A 23,469-nucleotide genomic window follows, 5' to 3' on the forward strand; every position below is an offset into this window, starting at 1 on the left:
GAGTTAGCATCTCTATCAGTAACAAATTGTAAGAATGAAGAAAATGTGTATTGTTTAGTAAGATACTTTTGGAAGTATGATAATACATCCATTTTCCTTGATTTTGTCTTGCCATGATTAGCCTTTGACATGTCACTAAATATTCCACAAGTAAAATTTCAAATCGATCTAGAAACCTACATCAATACTTTCACGAAGTTGAGAATTACTAGATTTGTGGGTAGTATTCAAAATATACTATATGGCATAGTTCAACTTCAAAAGTACGTATGAATCAAAAACGAATTCATCATACCCCATAAAAATAAACATCAATTAAAGAGCCAATATACATTTTATGCCTTGTTTTCTTTTTGTCTTAAACTCACTTAGGGTACAACATATTTTTTTTGTTTTAAAGATTTTAGAGAAACATATTTACATTTTCCTTTCATCATTATGTGTACCCATTTGTAACAAAATTTCTTTAATAATATACGATTAATATAAATTCACTTGTTCATAGAAAATATAATTCTACTTTGCAAAATAATTGTTGAGTAAACATTGAAAAAACATATATCAGAAATTGAATTTTTAGGCAAAACACAATTCCACAAAAAACTTGTTTGACAATGGTAATGGGAAACAATTAAGACATAAAATATAATAATTCACTTGTATAACATGTAAACAACATCATCCTTGGGGCTTACGTGCAAACAATTTTTTTAAGGTGAATCAGGGCTTGAAACGAGTTACAATCCATTCCTGGATTTTATGCGGTAGACAATTGGAAGCCAATCCTACCCACAAGCAATTTTTTCAAGTTGTATCATGGCTTGAATGAAAATTTGTAGAGGTGAAATATGTTTTATCTCTAGCTTTTTCCATAATTTTGGTGGCTAAAAAGAATTTATCTATAATTGTTTCCATAATTTCTGGGCGAACAATACAAAAAGGGTGCAATTTAAAAAATTCGCCCATGCAAAATAGAAACTCCTTAAATTTCTACCATGGGTGAAGATTCACCCCTAAAATTTTTTATGACAATTATATTTATCATGATCATCATTACTCTTCATGCATATATTTTCCACGCTTAGCACTCTTATCATCCCAATGTTAACCCCACAATAGGCATTAAGTTTGAGACCAATATGAATGCAGTCTTGGATAATCTTGTTCAACACTCCCAAATAGGTTTTAACACTTCTCTATATGGCCAAATTCCTGACTAGATATATGGCCTCCTCCAATACACGTGAGTCACAATATCTGAACAATGCTACAATTGTTCCCTACAAGCAAGAACTTCCCTTCGACAACTCTATGGTAATGCCAATGGTGGTTTAATTTGGTTGGATGGTTGCTTCTTATGTTATGAAAACCAAAGTTTCTTTCGATAACTAGATACTACCAATGCATATTATCTTTTGAATGTGAATAATGTCTCCAACTCTGATGTCTTTATGACGACTCTCAGGAACATATTCACCAATTTACTAGCTAAGAAAGAATATGGCTCTAAATTATATGCTTACAGAAAAAATTTAAACTCCTTGCCTTGAAATATCTAAGGTCTGGACGAGTGATGGAGATTTATGTCCAACGATGATTTCATAATATTCTCTCAAATACAATTAATTACATTTTCACATTTTATGCTAGAAGGAAAGGGGCTCAAGGTTGGATTGGAAGTTGCATAGTTCATTATGAAATATATCTCTTCTTTAATTCAACTAAGATTCCAACACCCCCTCTAGAAGTGGCACTTGATGTAAAACCAAGAAATAATACAAATATCTACCCATCAAATATTTGCAACAATAACTATGGTTATTCAGAAGGTAGTCTGTTCAAAAACAATTTGAATAGAGTCTTGAGTAGTCTTTCTCAAAAAACGTCTGAGACTAGGTTTAACACTTCTAAATGTGGTGAAATTCTTGACCAAATATATGGCCTCCTCTAATGCAGGGGAGACACAACAATGGACCAATGCAAGGACAACACACTAGACATATTGATTATCACTCAACAATATTGTGGAAATGCCTCTGGTAGTAGTATTTTGTTTTCCTTTTGTTTCTTATGTTATGAAAAATATAGTTTAATTGGACATATGAACATGTTCAAAACAATTAGTCAAAATCAATAGAGTGTGACCTATAATGAAGTATTTAACAGGGATCTTAGTACCCTATTTGACAATTTGATAATTGAAGTAGTGTGTGGATCTGCAAGCTCGAATAGACTTCCTTCGGGTACTACGGTAAATTCTTCGACTTAAAATATTTATGATTTGGTCAAGTGTTGGAGGGACACATCTACAAATGATTGCAAAATTTGTATCTCAAATAAAATTAATTCTGCATTAGAAAATTATACTAGAAGGAAAGAAGCTCAGGGTTTGACGAGAAGTTGCATAATTCGTTATTAAATACATATTTTCTTTATTTTGACTATGCCTTTAGCACTCCCACCAGAAGTTCTAGCTAATGGTCTCACGAACTAGATCATACCATCGAAGTGTAATAGCACAAAGAGACACATCCTGAGAGAAAATTTTAAGGATGGAAATTTATCTTAAAGTTTATAAACCTTGGTCAATCTCACTAGTTCATAATATGAAATCTATAAATATATGACGATATTTTTGTAAAAATAAATTCAAATGTATCGTAATTTTATATATTCTCTATCTAAAATTTTGGCAATTTTTAAGGTAAAATAGTTTTATTCTATAAAATTTGGGCTAATCATTTTTACGAAAATAGAAATTAGCGAATATGTTTTTGCAAAAGAGCATGGAAAATTAGCCCACTTGCGAATATTAGCCCTTAAAATTTTCCATGCACAACCCTACAAATAAAATTTCGTTAATTATAGGTGTTTTTGGTTCTTCACTTCTCTTGTTAGTCTCATGCTTGTTCGCAACTGCGAAAAAAATGAAGTATGTCATAGAATGATAGGAATACCAAGGTATTCCATTAATTAGTGATATAAGTTTCTAAGAGGGTAATGTATCCCTTCTTTGAATCACAAACTGACTAGCACATACCCATCGAAACGAGAGTCTGATTATATAAACATCAAGCTTGTATATGCACATATGCTCAGGCAATAGTTTAGACAAGTATGTGTTATGTCCATAGTCAGTGCATCGTGTACATTTAATACAACATATATTGGCACACAAATAGAGTTGTTAGATCTTTCTTATCTTATTAAAGATAGATAATTACTCTCTCATGCATAGTTGTCTAAATTTATAGTGTTAGTTAACTGAGTCGAGTGTGAGTGAGTTCGAGTTCAATCTTATTTTGGGTAAAGTCGAATTTAGAGTGTGTATGCATGTTGAAGTTATTTTGAGTGAGTTTCTAGTTGAAAAATTATAAATACCCCTCATAGAGTTCATTATAATCATCAACTTTTGTGTGATTAATAGAAGAGTTGCAACTCATGTTATTGTTTGTGTGAGAATTTTTGTGCCTTTCCTCCTCTGCCTTTCCAACAAATTGGTATCAAATTCGAGGAATGAATAAAAAATTTGTGGAGCCTGTAGAGCCAACAAGTAGATTTGCAATTAAAGAAGGTCGATAGTTTTTTCTTTATATAAAAGATCATGTTGCAAAAGTTTCGCATAGTTATGCTATGACCATCACGTATTTGAGGTATAAAAGGTGTGATAATTTAGGGCACACTTACGACTTTGAACATTTGAGTGACTCATCGCAACTCCCCTCTATTGAAAGGTGTGATGAAAAAGACTTATTAAAAGGTGGAAATAAATTTGAAGATCAAATGCAAAGGTAAAAAAGTCAAAGGTTTGGTATGAAAATTGTTTTACGCCTCTATACCAAAGACCTTATAATAGGTCACATGGAGTTTTTAACTATTATTAAAGAGCCCTTTTACTTCAAAGTTTTTTTGGTGTTATAAAGTTTTTTAATAAGAAAAATAATAAAGGGCTTATAAATATTTTGAAAATTGTTCCTTTTAGTATATTAAAGTCTTTTAAAAGGTTTTTTTATAATAGTGTTTTCTTTTGAAATGAGTTTCTGAAAAAAGATGTTTTATGATTTGAAGAGGCATTATTTTTTAAATAGCTTCTTTGAGCTTCGAGTCACAGTTTCCACCATTTACAGGGAAGAACTATGACATGTTGGCCATTAAGATGGAGACAACATTAAAGGATCATGATGTTTTAGGTCATATCAAGTTTGGATTTCCGTAACCTAAGGATGAAAATGAAGAACAAGTTCTCACTAATGCAGAGAGGGAGTGATGGAGGAAAGATAAAAACAAAAATGCAAAAGCATTGTAGCTGATCCAGTAAGGAGTGGACCAAGCATTGTTCCAGAAGATTATGACCACATCTTCAGCAAATATAGTGCGGGAGACTTTGGAGACAAACTATAAAGGTATGGAAAAAGTTAATACTGTTAAGTTGCAGAATAATAGGAGATATTTTGAAAGTCTTCAGATGAATGAAACAGAGGATATCAATTCATTCACGAATCAGGTTCTCACTATGGTAAACCAGTTAAGGATTTATGGAAATGACATAGAATATAAAACAATGGTCAAGAAGGTCCTCATATATTTTTCTACCAAGTCTGGTGTTGTAGTAGTAGCCATAGAGGAAGCCAAGGATTTGAAAACACTAGGAGTTGATAAATCGATGAGACCACTTATATCCCATGAGGTAAGAATAGATAGACATAAGGATAGATAGGCTCTTTCCTCTAATTATGAATTACAGTGATTAAGTAATTTATTTTATGGTTTCATGTTCTAATGATTATTGGTTATGGAACTTTCGGTTTGGACATTTTAATTTCTCTAGTTTAATATTGATACAGCAAAAACAAATGGTTAGAGGATTATCTCCCACCAAAGAACCTTCTAGTACTTGTGAGTGTTGCATGTTGGGAAATAAACACCCTAATTTTTTTTTAAAAGGACTTTCATATAGAGAAAAGAAACCATTAGATCTGGTATATACATAATTGTGTGGACCTATGAGGAAACAATCTATTGGTGGAAGTTGTTACTTTGTTATTTTTATTGATGATTTCAACAGAAAGATGTGGGTTTATTTTTTGGAGTAGAAGGATGAAACTTTTGCAAAGTTTAAAGAATTCAAATCCTTAGAGAAGAATCAAAGTGAATGTCAGATCAAGGTGTTGAGATCATATTGTGGTGGAGAGTATGATTCAAAGGAATTCTATGCTTACTATAAACAACATGGAATCAGAAGATAATTTACAACTAGATACACACCACAATAGAATGGTGTAGCAGAGAGTAAGAACAAAACACCTATAAAAATGGAAAGGAGCATGCTAAAAGGAATAAAATTTTCTAATGAGTATTGGGAAGAAGTAGTTGCATGTATTGTTTATGTGATAAACAAATATTCTACAAAGAGCATGATGAACAGAGTCCTAGAAGGCGCACAGTCAAGTATGTAATGTTGTGTATCTCATCATGGAGTGTTTGGATGTGTATCATATAGTCATGTAGCTAAAGAGTTAAGATGAAAGTTGTATAATAAAAGTAAAAAATGCACATTTACTTGTTATAGTGAGAAATCAAAAGCTTACAAGTTATATAACCCTGTCACCAAGAAGACTATAATCAATAGAGATGTGTTCAAAGAACAAATGTCATGGAATGGGAGTGTAAAACTAGTTGATGAAATAGTTCCACTGATGGAAGAAGAGGATGTAGTAGAAGTAGAGAAGCAATAATTACAAGAGAATATGCCAATAAAATTCACCTCATCAAGGACTCCAAGATATCATGAACAACTTGGATCTTAAAGCAGATCAGTAGATCAGAAATCTCTCAACAATCAAGTAGGTGATTAATCAAGTAATGGTAAGAGAAAAATGTGAAGTCTACAAGATATTTGTGATGATTTGGATGTTATTTCAAATTTTGAATTGTTGTCATTTCAACCTTCATCATTTCAGGAGGCTATCAGAGATGAAAATTGGTTGCAAGACATGGATGAAGAAATATAATATATTGAAAATAATGATGCTTGGGATTTGGTTGATTTACAAAAAGATAAAAATATTATTGTTGTGAAATGGGTGTCCAAGAAAAATTTGAATGAAAAAGGATAAATTGACATATTTAAAGAAATACTTATAGAAAAAGGGTTCTCATATCAACTGGGAATAGACTTTGGAGAAACACTCATGTAGCTAGATTGGATATGTAAGAGAAGTCTTAGCAACAACAACTCAAAACAAGTGGAAGGGTATCAGATGGATGTTAAATCAACCTTCTTGAATGGAATTCTAGAAGAAGAAATCTATGGGTAGAAACCTCCAAGTGGTTAAGTTGAAGGTCAAGAAGACAAGGTTTACAGATTGAAGAAAGTGCTCTATGGACTTAAACAACTGCCAAGGTCATGGTATAACAGAATTGAAAGTTATATGATCAAGAATGGTTTTTATAGAAGCATCATTGAACTAACCTTGGACACAAAGGTAAATGAGAACAGATAAATTTTGATTGTTTGCTTGTATGTGGATGACATGATTTATATAAATGCTCTTGAATTAGATTAATTTAAAGTAGGAATGAAGAAATAATTTGAAATGACCAATCTTGGTTTTATGAAATATTTTCTCAGCATAAAGGTTTAACATCAGAAAAATGAATTTTATTTGTCAAAATAAGTATGCTAAAAAATTGTTGAAAAGATCCATGACGGAAAACTATAAACCTGATCCTACACCAGTTGCAACAAGTACAAAGTTAAGAAAGGATGACGAACGATCAAATGTCAATCGAACTCTATTCAAAAGATTGGTTTCCATTCAGGGAAAATTTTAGGGGCTAATATTTGCAGGTGGGGTAATTTTCCATGCTTTTTCCAAATTTTTTTTTAGCTAATTTCGATTTTTTCTAAAAATTATTTGTGCAAATTTTATAGTATAAAATTAGTTTACGTTAAAAGTTGCCAAAATTTTATATAGAATAATATAAAATAATTAAAAATATAAATATTTTTACAAAATTATCATTAAATAGTTTATAAATTTCATATTATCGTCTAGTAAAGATTCCCCGAGTTTTTAAAAATTTAATATAAACTTCCATCGTTAAATTTTCCCCTGTTAGTAGCCTTACATATCTCACAACTACAAGACCAGATATTATGCAAGGAGTTAGTTTGATTTCTAGATTTATGGAGTCTCCAAAATACTCACATTGGAGATCAGGAAAAATAATTCTAAGATACACAATAGGAACTATAGATTGTGGCATATTTTATGCAAGAACAAGGAAGAAAAAATTGGTTGGATACACTAATAGTGATTTTGGAGGAAGTTTGGATGATAGGAAGAGAAATTATTGTTATGTGTTTCATCTGGGTTCAGGTGTGATATCATGGGCATCTAAGAAGCATTCTATTATTATACTTTCATCAGTAGAAGAAGAATATTTAGTAGAAGCATCAACAACATGCCAATCCGTATGGTTACGAAGAGTTTTGGATGGAGTCCAGCATAAACAACAAGGATCAACAACAATCTATTGTGAAAACACCTCATCCATTACACTATCAAAGAATAGTGTGTTTCATAAAAAGAGAAAGAATATTGATACACGATATCAGTTTATTAGAGAACTTGGGAGCAATGGAGAAGTTTATTTGAAGCCTTGTAAATTGAGTGATTAATTGGTTGATATATTCACTAAGACATTCGCGAAAGATGTATTTATGTTTCACATAGGAAACTTAGGTGTTGTAAGCCTATTTGAGATTTATATTAGTAGACATTTTTGAGTTTTCATGAGTCATGTCTTAGTTTAGCGGTCATAATTAAGGGGGGTCTTAAAGATAGCTAATTATTCTCACATGCAGATTTGTCTAAATTTAGAGTGTCAATTAATTGAGTCAATTGTGAGTGAGTTTGATTTCAATGTTATTTTTGGTAAAGTTGAATTTAGAGTATGTATGAACGTTTAAGTTATTTTGAGTGAGTTGTTAGTAAAAAAAGTATAAATACCCCTTAGTGGCTTCATTGTAATCATAATGTTTTTGTGATCAATAGAAGATCCGCAACTCATGTTATTGTTTCTATGTGAGATTTTTTTCCTTTCCTCCTCTACCTTTCCAACAAATTTGGGTGTAAAAATATTATATGATAAGCCATCACAATAACATACAATAGACAAGGAGGATAGAATGGTCACTCCTTTAGATTGTGGTTGTGTTGACGGTGTTGGACTTGCCAACATGTCAAGGGGATATCCCCGGTCAGAAGTCCCAATTAGATTTCAGACCATGTGGTGTAGGAGTCCCAAAAGTGTGTCGTAAGGTAATGCCTTGACCGTGGTGTCGCATAGAGGCAAGTAGAATAACTTTGTCAGCAGCAAGGGTATGACTGATGCAGTGAGTCAAGGAAGGTGTATGAGAGGTTCCAACACTTCGAAAGGGGAAGGAGGTGAAGGTGAGTTCTAGTTTGAAAGGGATTAGTTCCATCTCGGCTAGGAACACACAACACAAAGGACGTGCACAGCTTCCGGCGGAGCAGGCCACTCAGATTTGCTAGTCACATCATGCAAGGTAAAATAACGCATACAAAACTTGCGGATCAGTCTGAGATGAGTGTGGCAGTTTTTATAGCAAGGTTCAGGTGAAAGGACTGTCTGATGTCTGGTAGAGAAGTCGACACAGACAGTGACAACATTAGCAACATATAAAACATATTAAAAACAACATTCATATAATTTCATGTGAATTAGTTCATACACAAGTACGTAAGTTAAACAACACATATATTTAAAGAAACTTGAGAATTCCTACTACAATAACAACACATGCATGAAAATGTGTTGGCTCTTATTATATAAAGAAGTGTAAGTCACAATCATGCAATACATCCATGTAAACCTGCTAGCCCCAATAGTGGAACATTATAGCTACGTTCGTCTGCTCCTCCAAAGAGATGTACTAGCTCTGTGCAGTGGAGAATCCAAGGCACGTTACAATACTGTCCAAGTCCTCTTCGAAATAGTCTTAGTCGAAGCTTGGATGACCAAAGGACTCTACAATGAGTTATGAGGGACTATTTATAGCAAAGGGTGGGGTGACCCTTGACATTCCCCTTTGTGACTGTTCAACTACCCTCATGACTCTTCACCTACTCTATGACTATTACATCCAACAATTGACACTTGAACTTACAATTGAAATGACTCAACATTACAATGCACATGTAGTCATGTGAGACAACATGGCTTGAGCAAGCCTTGCAAGACATCACTAGCACTCTATCCGTTGTGATGAGACCAACTCTTTGACATGCTTGTGATGGTGAAGGTGGTGAGATGATGGTAAGCTTGGTCATCTATAGTGGTGTGTATGCACCTCATGGTGACATCTTGTTGAAGTGAACTCTTGCCTCCATTGTAATTGGTGCATTGGTTTGGCCCCTTCATCCAACTTTCCTGCTAGCATGCACATGGTCTTCTTGGGTGCGGTTGAACCAGCAACACACTAATGCATAGTGTCTGTGTGGATCTTCAAGTGTGTGATGGTGGTCATGCACATCAACTTGCCGAAGTACGTGTTCAACTCTAGTTGGACTTTCTTCTTGTCTTCGCCTTGGTGAGTGTGTTGAATGGGTTGGATTGCATGTGTGCGCACAATGGCATGCATCCTGCTAAATCCCTTGCATGCAATCACCAAAACTACTCACCATGTATGCTCCGTCTAAATCCCATGCATGCAATCACAAAAGGCACAGTCTGGGCTATTAGGAGACTGGCTAACTGCTTGAACTGTACAATGCAAAGTAAAGTCTGGATGTTGACTCTAGGGATTGTGCAATGTGTAATTCCAGCTGGGAAGGACTACTGGCTTAGGGACAAATTTGCACAATTTCTTGGGCCAAGCGGCCACTGTCCTCCAGAAATTCACAAAACAATCCTGGAGGCCAGTGATAGGAAGGAATGCACAAATCTGGAGAGGAAGGTGAGCCTTCCTTAACCATATTGCATAATGCAGCCTTGGTGAAGGTAGAGTTTGTGCCAAGGTTGAACCGTCTCGCCGACAGGCAATTGAAATTAACTAAGACAGTAAATGCATGGCGACACTAAGTGATAGTAGAAATGATTGATAATGCATGAAAAACATGAATGAAAGATTCAACAAATAGATCAACATGCATGTGGGTGAGGCAGTTCACCGGTTGGGAAAACGTTCGTGCAATAATTTCATGCATGTGACAACAGTGAGATAGTAACGAAAACTAAACCAGAGCTAGGGCAGGCTAGAATACATGTAAATGAAAACAAGCATTCAAATAAATCAAGAAAATAGTAATCACACAAGCGAAAACAAAAAAAGTGACATAAATGTAGCACAACGCATGGGAAGTTGGATTACCCCAAAACAACTGAGATGAATGTGTTGATTGCTCCTAGATGTGATGTGGGATGTCAGATTTGCAAGGTTGATGTGAGGAATGAGCTCTGCAGTGTTTGACTAATGAGTTTTGATAACATCAATTTTGTGATGTGCATGCCACAAATGTAAGTGAAGCGACACTTGGTGGGAGGTTTTTGAATTGCTCCTTGCATGTAACCTCCAACTGCTAAACATAAATTCCTGAGACAAGGGATGTCTTTGCATGCTTCCTTGGGAGAAGCAGTCTATGCATGCAAGTATGTTTTTCTTGGTCCCAGAGGGAACTGGTCAACTCAACTACACATTAAAGAGGTTGTTCAACTGCATGAAGTAAATGCACATTTCTAGCTAGGCTTTAGGCTGACTGCCTAGGAGATTTGTGCAATAAATGGGCAGAGCAACTGACTACTGTCCATATCTGTGCAAATTATGGGCTAGGTAGCCTTGCTTGGGAAATTTGCGCAAATATTGTTGGGAGTGTTGGTAGGCATGATTGCGTAATCCTAGAGACCAGCAGGCTTCCAGAGAGGATTGTGAAATGTCTGGAGGGAAGGCTGGTTGCACTCTAGAAATGCATAATTTTCAAGGGGAAGCTACTCAACCTACAGCTGGACCAAGTCCAGTTGAACAGCCCATGAGGGGAATGGATCAAGCTGTGACCGAAAAATGGCCTTTGTGCAAGAAAGACACTGAAGCTTGTGAAATTGACGAAGCAAGGCAAGTTGCTGTGAAGGTTGGAAGGGAGGCTCCAAAACTAGGCTAAGGAAAAATTTTGGAGGGTTGTTGTAGCCGCTACAACTCTTGGAGACACACTGGTAGAAATCCAGCTCTTTGAATGTACCTTGTTCGTAAAAATCAAGTTTAACACCTTTGAAAGTATTGTTTAGTTTTCAGCTCATCTTGGTTTCACACTAACTTAATTGTAAGATGTAGCATCTGCCAAACGCTTGGTCGATTGACACATATTCCAAGCCAAGGAAACAAAACTTTGTTGATTGGGGTTGAGGGGTATATAGGCGTACAAGCAGTATAGTTGTCAGAGTCTTAGTTTCATATCTGGTGTTGCTCCACTACCACTAGGCCTGGACAGTACCCCTGTGGAGTCAGATAGGAACACAAGCATGGCTCCACTGCCAGCAAGCCTGGTCAGTACCCCGACGGAGTTGCTTGCATCACCTCCTTGCATAGGAAGCCTTTCTCTTTTTTCGTCTTATTCATTTTTCATTTTGAATTTTGTACTTTCATTTTTTCATTTTTCACTATGGATAACACTTATTCATTATAGAGTCAGAAGAGGGATCCCAACTTATTGAGACAAGAAGAGGTTGTTCCAGCAGCGAAGTAGTTTACTGTATCTTTGATGTGCCTATTAAGGTTTTCCCCTTACCTCACTCTACTTGACTGAGCTAACAATGGTTAACCTAAAAAAATGTTTACACCAAGGTTCACTTTGAACAGTACATGTTTTCCTTCAATGTATCATGGACAAAGAGTAACAAGCTCATCATACAGAGGAAAGATGACATGTAACCAAGTAGTGATAGATGTACAATCCCTCTTGTACTTTACCCAACTCGCTTCAAGAGTCATACATGGTTTCATGCAAAACTAACCAATGAACGAAACAAGTGAATGAACTAACAATAAACAAAGAAAAGCAAGAGAAGAAGCAAAAATGAAATCGAAGCAAGTAAGCAAACAAGCAAGCAAACAAACAAGCAAACAAAGAAAGTAACCAAACAAGCATGCAAGCAAACAACTAAAAACAAACACTACTCCTACTCCTACACTAACGGTACATGGGCCTGATCACGTGAAGTGATACTTCCAATGCAGCCACTCACACATTGGAAGACCCATGTTGGTGAAGGCTTGGTCTGCGAGCAACCCGGTTGTGCGAACTAGCAAGCAAGAAAGATATAACAATGAAGACAACCACACTTCGTGATTCAAAGTGCCCACGGGACATAAGTGAGTGCATGTGCATGATGGGTAGTTTGCGAACTTATCATGGTGTTGTGTGACACTATGTGTGACTTTGAAGAATAAACACACTCTTAACGGTGACATGCAAGAAAACAAAAGAAACAAAGACAACTTGCGTCGTGAACAAGTTCTTACAATGTAAGACTCCTCCAAAGCATGAGCAATGGGATTGTGCAGTTCGAGTGGAGGAAGTGTGATCTGTGTGTGAGATGGGTCTTCAATACATACAGATGAGTGATGAGGAGCATTGGTCAATTGAACAATTTCATGATTTGAGGTGAGACTAACCTTAAGAGAGCGAGGGCCTAACATAACCATCAGCTTGGGTTGAAGTGCCTCGATAGTCTTGGGTGTCTCAACTTCATCATCAGGTAGATCATAATACACCGATGGCTTCGAAAGATCAACTACGATAGATTCTTAATCGTGATAAAAAAATGGAAGAAAATGGATCACGACTGCCACGATTAGAAAAATAGATGAATTCTTCGGCATCCTCATGATTAGATGAATCAAATAGAGGGGTAGATGAAAAGTGAACAAACTCATCCTCTATGTTCCCATAAAATACAGATGAAGGATCAAGTGGATATTCAATGGATAACTTATCCTCTTCGTTGCCGAATGATGGAATAACATCTGGGGAGTTCTGCCAGTGATCAAGAATGGGTGCATCCGTGGATGAAGACACACATGCAAAATCATGGATGGCAGGTTCACTAAAGAGGCTAGGAAAGAATGGAGGGGGTTTGAACGGAAGGTAGTCATCCTTCACTGAGTGTTAATGTTAAAGCTCCTATTCAGAGTCTTGATGAATGATAGTGCATGTTGGTTGTGCAACACCAACTCCGTCAGTGGGTTGTTCCTTTTTCACAACAAGTGAAGAGTTCGGAATGGAGGAGAAGAAGAAAACATCATCTGGAGGAACACCTGAGTGCAAAGACAGAGGTCGAAGAAAAGAATGCATATGGGAACTCGAAGGACTCACAACCAAATCTGCGTGAAAATTGAGTGGAGTGATGTTGGGAGAGTGCGAAGGATGAACAAGTGTATAAATATGATCCTTAACATCACTGGGCGATGTTGGAACTGTTGAATGAGAGGGAGGCGGACAGTCCATTAAGACACTGCCTGCTTCCACATGAGATTGCGCAACTCCATCAATGAAGAAGGTTGAGTGAGGCTTGATCTCAAGCTTTCTCTTGGGACGAGCATATTTATTAAGACAATACTCAAATTGGTCCTAGAGATAAGGAAACTTCATCTAGCTCCTCAGAGCTTGAAATTGCAAGTCATGGAAGTGCTACCAAAAATCAATAATGGATTCATGTGGGGCCCTCCGTTGTTGTAACAGTTTCTGGTCCAGATGGTCTGGATCAAAATGATAGAACATGTCTTCAATAATATCATAGAAGTGCTCAAATGAGTGCATGGTGTCAGCTAATAGACTAAGCACCCAACGAAATGGAGATTTGTGAAGTTTGTATGCAAGCAACAAACTGACCTATTCATCAGAAAACTCATCTTCCTGATGAATAATGGAAAGAAAGTTATGTAAGTGCTCATGCCAGGCCACTTTGCTTTCACCGTCATACGTGTGAGTGGACAACAAATTGAAAATTTCCCCGAGATGGAGAGATCTTCACGATTTGAAAAACACCTCGGGGGAAGAAGAATGCAAGACTCCATGAAAGATATGCAAAAGGTTCAAAACTAGATGAGAGGACAATGCTTGTCATCAGCCCTTCTTCTAGTGCCAGAAATGTTGACGGTGCTGGACTCGCCAACATGTCAAGGAGATCTCCCTGTTAAGAAGTCCCAATTAGAGCTCAAACTGTTTGGTGTAGGAGTCCCAATAGTGGGTCGTAAGGTAATGCCTTGACTACGGTGTCGAACAAAGGCAGGTATAATAACTCTGTCAGCAGCAAGGATGTGACTGATGTAGTGAGTCAAGGAAGGTGTATCAGAGGTTCCAACACTTCGAAAGGGGAAGGAGGTGAAGGTGAGTTCCAAGTTGAAAGGGATCAGTCCCAACTTGGCTAGGAATAAACAACACAAAGGACATGCATAGCTTTCGGCGGAGCTGTCCACTTGGATGCGACAGTCACATCATACAAGGTAAGATAACACATGAAACACTCACAGATCAGTCTGAGACGAGTGTGACGGTTGTTATAGCAAGGTTCAGGAGAAAGTTTTGTCTGATGTCTGGCAGAGCAGTCGAAACGGAAGGTGACAACATCAACAACATATGCAACACATTAACAACAAGATTCACATAATTACAAGTGAATGTAGGTTTTAACCCCGTACAAAAATTAACTGTATAAGAATTCTAAAACATAGAAAATAAATAATGTGAGAGCATAAGACATAAAACACATATACACAAAGATTTTCCCTTGGATCCCAAAAACGGGACTACCAACGTGATTTTTCATTATGTTCCTTTCAAAGTTACAATACATATTTTATACATGTCGAAGCATCCAATACCATGGACCAAAAACCATCGCTTCCAAAACCATGGATTGAAAACCATCGTGTCCAAGACCATGTGTGAAAAATCATGCACAAAACCATAGGTACGTTTGCCCAACCTAATATAGGGTCCAAAAACAAAATTTTCTGTGGCGCTGCCCCAGACCCCATAGAGTGGGGTTACCTTCACCCCTCAAACCCCCCGTGATTCCACCCAATACGCAATAACTGCAACGAAGGGGCAGCTCCGCCCCCCTTCTAACCCCCCAGTTAACTACGTGGGCTAGTCGTGGAAAGAATATAACACAAGCCAACATTCTCCCACTTGTTTTTTTCTTTCTACAGGGGCCACAAGAGAGCTTAGTCATTTATCCAGCCCTACAACACCCATTATTTCTCTACAACAAGAGAACTTCTCAGAGCTCACAAATTTTGTCAATGCATCTGTAGTATTCTTCAAAGTGTCCACCTTTACCAGCAACACCTTTTTTGCTTGTATCATATCCCTCACAAAGTGATACTGAACATCAATGTGCTTTGTCTTTGAATGATATGCAAGGTTCTTTGCCAAGAAAATTTCACTTTGGCTGTCACAATCTATCCTTATAGCTTCCTGTACTAACCCCATACTTGAACACAATCTCTGTAACTAAACTGCTTCCTTGCTTGCATGAGTGGCTGCCATGTATTATGCCTCTGTAGTTGATAGTGCCACTACAGATTGTTTCATACTCATCCAATTAATTGCACCTCCAAATAGGTTAAACACATACCCACTTGTAGATATTCTTTGATCTAGATTTCTAGCCCAGTGTGCATCAACAAAGCCATGAATATCCAATACTCTGTCGAATCATGGCCTTCATTGGTAGCACAAACCATAATCACTAGTGCCACGTAAATACCTAAAAACCCGCTTCACTGATGTCTAGTGCTCCTTCCCTAGTTTTGACATAAACCTGCTCAATAGGCCCACTGCATGTGAAATTTTTGGTCTAGTATAGACCATTACATACATCAGGCTACCGAATGCACTTGCATATGGAACACGAGACATGTCCTTTTCCTCTTCTTCTGTCTTGGGACACTGTTCAATAGATAACCTCACACCTATAGGAATAGGAACCTTCACCGGTTTACTATCCTGCATATTAAACCTCTACAGTATTGTCTCAACATACTTCCTCTGGTTTAACCAGAGCTTCCTCTTTTCCTAGTCTCTTTTAATTTCCATGCATAAAATATAGTTTGCAACACCAAGATACTTCATGTCGAATTTGGAGGACAATTGGGTCTTCAAATCCTGGATAATTTCTTTCTCATTTCCAACCAACAACATATCATCTGTTATCACTCAGATTTTCCTTAGAAGTTATTAAAGAAGGAAAGAATCCAAGGTAACTACAAACCAACTTTTAGACTCAGGTGCTAGCCCACCTAAGTCCAGAGAGGGCTCTCTCTTTATGATTTAGCTATGTTTGAAAGGATTTTAGGCTAGTATTAATGTTCAGTGAGGTTGTTTTGTTTGAGAGTGGTGGAGTTCTGAAACAAATGGGAAAACTAGGCTTTTAGGCCATTGGGCTATGGAGTCAATCAGGGAGAATTCACTAGATCAAGTCAAATTGCTAAGGTATGAATTCAACAGGTAGGATAGTAGAATAAAAACAAACTTTGGGGCTTGAATGGATGATAGTTCTTCTCAAAACAAGAGGGCAATAAAGAATCCTCAAGTTAGGATTAGAAAGAGGAAAAGAATATAGGTCAACTAGAAGAGGGCACTTAAGAATCCTATACCTGGGACTTATTAGAGAAAAACTACAGGGATAGAGGAGCAGTTAAGAATTCCTTTATCGAAATAGTTTAGAAGAAAACATAGAAATGGTAGACTATTGATAGCAGAGAACAATAAAGCTAATTCTGATATACTTTGACTATTTTACGATTTAGATTTAAGATGCATGAAACATTGAAACATATTGAAAGAACATAAAATCACAAGGATAGAATACTTATTTGTAATTATATTGCACGGGAATATGATGTAATGTCCTCTACTTTCATTCTTTTTCCAGCAAAAATCCATATTGGAGTACAAAAGCTTTCTCAGCTTGATAGCATAGATTTACAGAGATGTTATAGAATCCACCCACAATACTTCCAATGGAGAAGTATTTATAGAACAATTACTATCTCATAACCACACGAGATTTATTCTAGGGAATACAAAATATCTTTTACAAAAAGATAGAGATGGATGGAAAACTGATTGTTGTTGTCCCTTTATTTATGGAAGAGCTGGAGGTTGAAACCTGAATTTGCCTCTTGATGTTTCTTTAGTAATTGTGTGCTGGATATTTGCTTACTTTTCCCTACTGATACTCTTTACCCATTCCTGATACTCTTTACCTGTTTACCAGACTTTACCTTAGTAAATATTTTCTATTTACCACAGAGTTACCCTAGTAATTATAGGATATCAGTCATATTGGTCCACCATTCTTCATTTGGTATCATCATCCTGATTAATTTTGTGTATATTTTGTCAGCTTCAGTTTATTTTGCAAAATTTTGCTGGACCGTGAATAGGTGTTTCACTTCATGTTAAATATAAAAAAATATTTTCCAAACCATCATACATCACTTTTCTTGTAGGTAGTGCTTTCACTGTGGAAGAGCTGGCTTGTATGTGTAGTTTATCAATGTAGTCATCATGAGTCATCAGTTTGTCATTTATGACCAGTGGTCTTGGAAGTCTTTTATCCCTTAGAAAGTCATATTTTAACATAAAGTCATTTATGTCCTCCTGAATACTTTGACTTCCTTTTTCCAAGTTAAGCATTAAGTTCTTTTTAGTAAGCACTTTCTTAATTTCAAGTATAGTACCAGTGCGATCCTCGATATCCCATTGTTCCAGTTGGTGCCTGCTTTTGCTATTCAAGAAGTTGATTAATTGGGTTGCCTCTTCAGGTTTCTCTCCCAATTCTTTCCTGGCCTTCTGTATAGCCTTTGTAGCTACTTTAACTAAGTCAGTCTGTTCAAAAATGATTTGAATAGAAGACCAAATATCATTGATGGAATCAACGATATTGGTCCATAAAATCTCTCTAATATCTCTCAAAGGCTTTTCCAATGTTAAGTCCTTCTCTAATGTGTTGATTGTTTCAGTCATCCTTCTATTTTTTCTCTCTTCTTCAGTGTAATTAATATGTGATAGCTCATACTTGTTTACCAAACTGGTAACCATTTCTTTTAGTTTCTTTCTTTTAGTTGCTTGGATTTTCATTTCCTCCATGGACTTTGTTAAATCCTCTATTTGCTTTGTTGAAGTTACTGATGCTTCTGATGTACTTATTATTGATGTTACTGGCATAGGTGTTGCTAGGGGAATATTGGGTGCCAGAGATGTTGCAATAGTAGATGGCATTGTTGTAGAAATTATAGGTATTCTAGTATGAGGAATGGTAGTCGGCTCACCCTGTTTGGACTGCAAAGCTTTTTCTAGTTCTTGCTCTGTTTCTTTCAACTGTTCATGCAACTTAAGGACCAAGTCCACAAGTTCTTCCTTGTTTTGTTTCTCAATTACTTTTGTAGTTTGTGTATGTAAGAGGGGAGGGTGTTTGAGTTGTTACCAGAGTGCAGCAATGTCATCATTCTTTTTCTTTATCAATCTTTCAACCACTTTAACATCTTTGGGATAATGTCCCAACTCAATCACCAGGTCTTCCAATGACTTTATCCCGGTGTCCTTAGCCTGAGAAGAGGCTTTTTCCAACTGTAACTATGCTCTAGTATTACTCATAGAACTTTGCAACTGATGTGCAGTGATGGCTTTACTGGTCAATGTGGAATAGACCATCTCACCCATTTGCTTATGGAGCTCAATCTGATCAATTGGGTGGATGTCTCTGGAAAGAACTTCAAAATTTATTTTTAAATAATTAGTCATGGATTTTGGTTGTTGTACCGTTGGCTTCAAAAAGCTCATCTGCATCTTTCTTTCTTTGATGTCAAAGGTTGACAACAACCTTGTCTGATTTGTAGGAGCCATTTTCAGATATTGGGCATAGGTTAGAGCTTTGAGCGTGTCATTCCTAGCTTCAATCTCTTTGTACTTTTCTTTCAAATCCTGGCTCTGCCCCGAAGTTGTCCTTAGTGATGACACTTCTACAATGTGTTGCCTGCTTAGTGTAGAAGAATGCGGAGAATAATGCGAATAGTGAAAAATGGAAGTCCAGAAGATGACTGACCTAGGGTTCCCTTTGGTGTCAAGCTTTTGTACAAAGAAAGGGAATTTAACAGTTTGGTAATAGAGGAAAAGATGATACAGGACTGAAGAATATTTAAATACTCTCTCGTTCTCTAATCTCATGAATTGGTCATGCATCTTATTAGCAATGAATGCAACATAGTCAAATTTGGCAGCAGTAGGTTGGCCAGGGGTGAAAATAGTCATGTAGGCAAAGGTCATTTCATCTACATACTCACTAGTGAGAAAACCCAAAGCAAACATGGTGACAATATCCCTGCCCAAACCAGTAAAGGCACATGACATGTAAGGAGGGGGGTCTTTCGATCTATATTTTTCTTCAATGAAAGTTTGACTGTCTTGGTTAATTTCAGAATTGGATAGCCTTGAAGATTTTTCAAGTAAATCGGCAATGGAAAGGGGAGTGAGGTCCTGGCCAGGCTGTAATTGCAACATTTAATTTATAGACTCAGCTATAATGGTGAAAAGGACTTTCTAGTCAGGGGACATTACAACTCTCATATTGGGGTCATAGTTTGCATGGCATTGGTGGACAATGTTGAGATTGCAACAAGATGATGGAGCTTAGTGAAAAGAGTCGCCTTCACTAAGTGGGCCCGCAGGCTATTTTTGGCGCAAGTCTATTTTTAGACTATCTCTATTTTTAGACATATGGATCATGTCTATGGATTGCAGGTTGCTGTTTATGGATGATTGATCAAGTTGGGAAAAAATAGATGGACTTCTATTTTTGATGAAAGTGTGAATGATCACAGTGTGAGTGATCAAAGTCAAAAATAGAAAAGTCAAATATTATTATCTCACAATAATATTTGGACTATAAACTTAATCTTATTCTCTTGGAGCACTTCAGTTTGAGCTACAGAGGTGGCACATGCAGCTGTCAGAAGGAAATACGCTTTTCTTATGAGTCAGTTGAGTTGTTGCATGCATGACTTCAGTTAGAACTCAATCAGTTGAGTTTGGTGGAGTTGATTGTGGAGTTGATGGAGTTGGGTTCAGTTTAGCTTTGTTAAACTAGTTGTATTTAGTCTAACTGGCAAATAGACTAGAGATGAGTTGGGTGAATTAGTTATTAATTAATTCACAAGTTATTAACTCATAATACAACTAATGAATACATCAGTTAACTCAGTTGCATGTCAGTGCATGTTCAGGTCAACAGGGACAGGTGGTAGAGAATCAGATTGCTATCAGTTGTGACTATAGTTGTGCACCAGATCTTGCACAACCAAGGGATTGAGTATGCCAATGATTTTGCCCACGTATTTGCCCACATTATAGCTTGTGCTCACGTCCAAAAAAGAGTGAGTGACTATTTTGCAGGTGAAAAACGAGTTTGGTAAGCCATTCTCATCAGTTCTTGAGCAGGTATTGAGCAGTGGAGGCAGGCAAGCAGTGGAAGAGATTTGGAGATCAGATCTGAGCTGTATTGTGTGTAACAGAGGTGGAGATACTTGTGAGAAGTATTATGCTGTGTAATGTTACATGACTCAATCATTAATATACAGATAGTTGGGGTTTTTAGAGAGATGCTTTCCCCGGGATACATACTGTGTTAATGTGTGAATGCTCTTGATGTTTTATTGTTATTGATGCTGCTATATTGTTGATCAACGTAGAGGAGCTTATGTATTGTGTATGTATTCCGCAATAGTACATGATCAGGATAATCTCTGTTGAATATGTGTTAAATTATTCAAAATTTCTACATGGTATCGGAGCTAGATGATTTGTAGAAAAAGTTTCTACATGGTATCAAAGCAAGCTAGATAATTGTAGAAAAAGTTTCTACATGGTATCAGAGCTATTGATCATCAGATCTGCTATTAAGGAAGTGTTTACATTCTATTTCCTCAGGCAGAGTCTGTAATCAGGCCAGGTAGCCTCTGGATTCATCCTTCCTTTGGAAGGTGAAATATCTGGTAAAAGCCCATACATTCAATCTCTGTACGAGAAATATTTTGTTCTCACGAATTCTAGATTGGAAGCAGTTGAGTTGGAGCTGGTGGAAATTCGAATTTGCAGCAGTGTTGTTGAAAATGTCTTTCAACGGATTGCAAATGTTATTCCAAAGCAAGAGCGACCTGGCACTCAAGGATAAACTCAGTAACAATAAAGGTGAGAATGGATCTTCATCAAAGGTATCTGATGAAGAGAATTGCGCTTTGGCTGCCAAAGCAAAGAAGGGGAAGAACAAGAAATCTTCTCATTCCGGTGCGAAAGGCAAGAAGCAGGAAATGTCCAAGGTGAAGTGTTTTCACTGTCACAAGCACGAACACTATGCCACAAATTGTCCGCAGAAGAAGAAGAACAAGCAAGCTGCTGGATCTGCAGGGGGAGAGGCCTTAGCTTCTCAGTTTGAGCTTGATTTTTCATTGATCGCATGCTTGGTTTCAAGTGTGATGGGATCAGTGTGGTTCTTGGACAGTGGTGCGTCTTTTCACATGACGGGAGATAGAGATTTGTTCTCTGATCTAGAGGACAAATATCTTGGAGTGCACATCGAGATGGGCGATGATGGTAGATACAGTGCGACCGGTATCGGTACCATTTCCTTTAAGAGGGAGTCTGGTAAACCCTTTGTATTGAAGGAAGTCATGCATGTTCCAGGATTGAAGAAGAATCTCATCTCAGTGGCGATGTTAGAAGACAAGGGGTATGATGTTGTTTTCTGCGAGGGAAAGGCCTTCCTGCGCAGCAAGACAACTGGTGAGACCCGGAAGATAGGGGTTCGAGTGAGGAACCTTTATCAGTTGCATGTAGATGGATGCACAGCAATGGCAGGCAAGGCAGAAGGATTGGTGAGCCGGGATGATGGCGAGTTGTGGCACAGGAGATTGGGTCACCTTCACCATGGAGCCTTGAAGATACTGCAGCAGATCACTACAGGGCTTCCTAAAGGCACACTTGCGCAGTCAGATCACTGCAAGGGGTGTACTTTGGGGAATTTTATGAAAGCCACCTTTCACGAGAAGGATAGTCGTGCCACGATGATCCTTGAGAGAATTCACACAGACGAGTGTGGACCTTTCTCAGTTGCTTCGACAGCAAAACACAGGTATTATGTGATTTTTGTTGATGATTTCTCTCGTAAGTGCTGGATCTTCTTCATGCAGAAGAAGAGTGAGACATATTCAAAGTTCTGTGAATTCAAAGCACTGGTCGAGAAGGAGTCGGGGAAGAAGGTGAAGGCTCTTAGGAGCGGTAATGGTGGTGAATACATCTCGGATGAGTTCAAGGATTTCTGCAAGACAGAAGGGATTCGTAGAGAGCTCATAGCTCCCCATAACCCACAGCAGAACGGGGTAGCTGAGTGGAAGAACATAACGATTGTGGGTGCTGCACGGGTAATGTTGCATGATCAGGGCCTACCCCTTCACTTGTGGGCGGAAGCATGCAATACAGCAGTTTATGTGCAGAACCGTTGTCCTCATAGGATACTTGGCATGAGTACAACCGAGGAGGCTTATTTTGGTAAGAAGCCTGATCTTTCTCATTTGAGGATTTTTGGTGCTAGCGTTTACATGCATGTGACGAAGGATGCCAGGAAGAAGTTGGAGCCGACCGCAGGGGTTGGGATATTTGTGGGGTACACTGATACGCCCCACAACTATCGTGTGTATTTGCCAGACAGTGCTAAAACTGTTGTGCGACGGGATATAAAATTTCAGGTGGAGAAAGCCATGAAGTGTTCGCTTGAGAGGGAGCTACACTTGCATGCAGATGAGGAGCTATTAGTTCCTAAGGATGAGCTTTAGGACGTGGATCAACCACAGGACGAGGTTCATGGAGTGGAAGAGACCACTCATGCAGCGCCAACCATGAGAGGGTGAAAGCGCTTGACAGAAGCTGAGTGACTGGCTCAAGATGCAGAGAAAGTTGTAGGACCACCTACAGCCCAACGCAGGCAGAGACAGTCACCTGATCGGTACACTGGATACATGGCTCTTATGAGCAAGTGTGTTGTGACTGAGCCATCCTCTTTCGAGGAAGCTGTGGAGGATCCCGCATGGGTAGACGCCATGGTGGAAGAGTATGATTCTATTGTCAGAAACAGTGCATGGGAGATTGTTCCTAGACCGGAAGGGAAATTAGTGGTGGGTTCGAGATGGATCTACAAAGTTAAGCAGGCAGCTGACGGGAGTGTGGAGAAGTATAAGGCAAGATTTGTTGCCTGAGGCTTTTCACAGATTGAGGGGATCGATTATGAGGAGACCTTTGCACCTGTCGCAAGGTATTCTTCCATACGGACGATTCTTGCTCTCTCAGCGCAGATGGGATGGCACATTCATCAGATGGATGTGAAGACTGT

The sequence above is a fragment of the Pinus tabuliformis genome, chromosome 9, assembly GCF_031772625.1.
Source record: "Pinus tabuliformis cultivar Carrire ecotype Pingquan chromosome 9, CPIR1, whole genome shotgun sequence".
Classification (NCBI taxonomy): domain Eukaryota; kingdom Viridiplantae; phylum Streptophyta; class Pinopsida; order Pinales; family Pinaceae; genus Pinus; species Pinus tabuliformis.